Here is a 4,266-nt window from a genome sequence, read left to right as displayed (position 1 = left end):
AAATTCTAAATTAAAAAGAATAAATATTATAGAACAAAAATAAATTGCATTGGTTTTTACTGGGATGGAGGAAGTTTCATTTTTAGGTGTCCGGTCATTTATGACCGGGAAGGCCCCCACTGTGACTGCTAAAGGAAGACCATCAGAGGGTTAAATGTTCAGATGGAGAAAATACAACCAATGATGATTCGTTTGATCCAGATTGGACAAATATAATAACTGAAGCGGAAAGAAAATATTCACAACTACCAGTGAAATCCGCAACCACAGCAACGCCTCCTCCTTATAAACCAATCTATCCAGCTTTGCCTGAACAATATACAAGTTCATCTAAACCTTTGACACAGTCTCAAGCTTCGAGATCAAATGGAGGTCCAGTTGACAAGATGTACATTGCATCTGCACAAGCAGCTCCAGTAATAACAAGATCTAAATCAGCCCAGCCAAACAGAGACATGTTGCGATGTACACCAGCTCGTAATTATGGATCTGACTGGGATGATGAGACAAGAGATGACGACATGATCACAGTTGACAAGATCGGTCCTGAATTTTCTTCACCTGTTATTAAAAGGGAAGACTTACAATCTGAAATGATGACAGAAGAGAGACCATTCACACCAGGAGAACGTCAAGCCATTCTCACAGCCTTGCCTCCTCTGAAGAGACAAGATCCAAACACGGAGTTTTGGCGAGAATTAGACTCTCTGGTTGAAGCACATCAAATGACATTAAAAGACATACACACCATTGTGAAAGCTAAAATCCCAAGAGACAGATGGGAACGCTTGCCAGCTTCGATAACCACAGCCCAATGGATAAATTTGTGGGTTGATGACCAGGGGCGACCCCTGGGTCTTTGGCAAGCATTAGATGTGTTTCGAAAAGAAATCCAAGAAATCTTGGGCAGTGGAAAAATTCCTTTCACATTAGTGACATTGATTAAGCAAAAGGATGATGAATCTCCAGATGAATATGCTCTGCGTAAGTGGAATGCTTACGAGAGATGGGCTCTCTGTGCTAAGAAACAACCTGACAGAGATGATGTACAGTTCACTGACACACTTGTGGATGGACTTAGTACAAAATACCAACAAGCCTTATCACTTGGAGTCAATCCAGGTGAGACATATAATCAGATTTTACAATGGGCTGGGCGCTTAGAGATGGCTATGAGATCAAACAAGGAAGAAGGAAACAAGCCAAATCGAAGAGGAGTGGCAACAGCTCAATACAACATGGACACAAAGAAGAGGATGATTTTCTGCACCAACTGTGGAAAGCGGGGCCACTCAATAAAAGATTGTTGGGCTAAAGGAGGTGGAGCAGAAGGTCAAGGTCCATCATTTAAACAAGTCAGTGCGAAAAAAAATGATGAAACCTCTCAAGGGACGATGTGGACTGAAGCGCAAGTCCGTCAGCTCATAGAGGGAATTATGCATCCGCAATAGGAATCAGCGGCCCCCTGTATTAGTAAGAAAAGAGACAATAGCCTTTTCGTTAATGCATTAATAGGGGGCCACCCATGTGACGTGTTGCTCGACACAGGAGCGGCGATTTCAATAACAGATCTGAACCTACCTACAACAGATGAAACTATGGAAGTTGAAGGAGTTGGAGGAGGTATCACAAAATTTTGCAAAAGTATACAAGTTCCTTTGCAAATACATGAAGATGAAGTCTTATGGACATCTTTCTGGGTAGGGCCGAATTCACAAGGAAGCCTTATTGGCATGGACATTCTTCCACTGTTGAACATGATCATATTTACCGACAGTCGTCAAATCGCTACAACAGCTGGAATAATACCACACGAAGATCGCACATGTAATCTAACGTCTGTTGGTACAGCAAAACCAATTATCAGAGATTGGGGAAAAGATGGTGTGTGGGGACTTCTGTGCAGTTTATATCCAGATGTTTGGGCTAAACACAAATTGGATTGCGGTAAAGCCAACATTGACCCCGTTGTTATTGAGGGACCGATACATGCCCCTCATAAACAATACCCTATCCGACCTGAAGCAAGACAAGCTGTGGAAGAGATAGTGGCAGACTTGGAAGCTGAAGGAATCATCAGACAATCTTCATCAACCACTAATAGTCCTGTATGGCCTGTCAAGAAATCGGATAACTCATGGAGATTAACCATCGATTACACAAGACTTAACAGTGTAACACCAAAACCGCATCCTATTGTGGCCAATCCAGCCACCATTCTGAATGATATTCCAGGAAACGCAAGAATTTTCACAGTATTAGATGTACTGTCGGCTTTCTGGTCTATACCTATTGACGAAAGATCTCAAGAGAAATTGGCCTTCACAGTGGGGGCAAAACAGTTTGTCTGGAACAGACTCCCACAAGGACTTAATCTATCTCCTGTGGTATTCCATAGAACTTTGGATCAGTTCTTAACAGAGCGAAAAGCTGAAATTGAGAGTTCAGGGAGTGTTTGTATCCAATATGTTGATGACTTGTTGATTGCAAGCCCAGATGAAAACAGCCATATATTTGCTCTGAATGTTGTCCTACAAGCCCTTAGGGAAGGAGGATTCAAAGTCAACCCCGACAAAGCACAGTTGGCCAAAACCAAGGTTATCTACTTGGGCCAAGAAATATCTGTCGAGGGAAGGAGAATGACAACAGAGCGTGTAGAGGCATTACGGAAACTCCCAAAACCTCTAACAGTTACAGGAATACGGAAGGTGATGGGACTTTTCATTTCTGTCGCCAGTATATACCTGATTTTGCCAGCATCACTAGTCCTCTCATCGACTTGTACAAGGGAGGAAAGCCTGGAGTGGAGCAGATAACCTGGACACCAGAAGCTGAGGAAGCATTTATATCTATGAAAGAGAAACTGACATCAGCCCCAGCCTTGGGACTTCCCGATGGACGATTGCCATTCCATTTGTGGACCAGGGTGGGAAATGAGACCTACTCAGCAGTACTGTGTCAAAAACCAGGTGATCGATTCAGACCAGTTGGATACTTTTCCACAAAGATTCCTGTCACAATGATTGGTCAACCACGATGTATACAAGCTCTCGATGGTGCCACATGGGCAGTGGATGCTGTGGAAAATTTGATAGGAGCACAAACTATCATACTTCACACTCCACACAGTATAGTGACGTTGTTGAACAACACAAACATCAAGACCATAACTGACGCAAGAAGAGCAAAATGGGAAGCAACTTTGTTGAACAAGGATTTGAGAGTGGAAATAATCAGAGACACATCCCTTAACCCTGCAACAATGATGCTAGAACCACATGAGGGAACACCACATGAGTGTGAAAAACAAGTAGAAGAGGAAAGCCATGGTCCTGTTAATCCAATCCCTCTTGAAAATCCAGATAAGGAGTTATGGGTTGATGGATCCAGTTATTACGTTGATGGAAAACGACATACTGGATGGGCTGTAGTGGAAGCTGATGGAACTGTTGTGAAGAAAGGAGCTCTTCCTGGGCAATTTTCAGCACAAGTAGCTGAGCTCACGGCACTTACGGAAGCTTTTGAACTATCAGAAGGAGATCGAGTCAACATCTACACAGATAGTCGTTATGCTTTTGGCGTGGTCCATGACTATCTTGCTCTGTGGAAAAGACGTGGACTTATCACTAGTAGCGGGAGCGAAATACAACACGCTTCCATAATTCGTCGCTTGATTGCAGCATGTCACTTACCAAGAGAATCAGCCGTGATCAAAGTAAAATCACATCAATCAGACAAGTCCAAAGAAAGTCAAGGAAACGCGGCAGCAGATGCAGCAGCTAGAGAAGCAGCTTTACTACCTCTTACTCCTGTTACCATGGTACAGGAAAACAGCAAAGATAATCCTGAGCATCATCTTCTGTCATATCAAACAGAGACAGATGAAGAGAAAGAACAATGGATAAAAGCAGGAGCGAAAGAGGATGATCAAGGCATCTGGAGAATTCCAACAGGACAAGTGGTGATGCCTATTGGAACAAGAAGAGAACTAATGCAGCTGTATCATGGGAAAGTGCATGCTGGAGCAAAAGCAATGAAAGCTCAAATAAGTGAGACGTGGTGGTGGCCACGAATGATGAGAGACATTGATGATTACTGTAGAAGATGCTTAATTTGCATGAAAGCAAATGTGGGAAAATCTGTAAAGGTGCGAATGTCACATGCACCCAGACCAACAGGTCCATGGACACACCTCCAAATCGATTTCACAGGACCTTTATCACCCAGTGGAGGGTACCAATACATTCTAGTAATCATGGACAGATT

Source organism: Leuciscus leuciscus, assembly GCF_965113295.1.
Source record: "Leuciscus leuciscus genome assembly, chromosome: 23".
Lineage (NCBI taxonomy): Eukaryota > Metazoa > Chordata > Actinopteri > Cypriniformes > Leuciscidae > Leuciscus > Leuciscus leuciscus.
The sequence above is the reverse complement of the archived record's forward strand: the minus strand, read 5'-3'. Positions refer to the sequence as shown.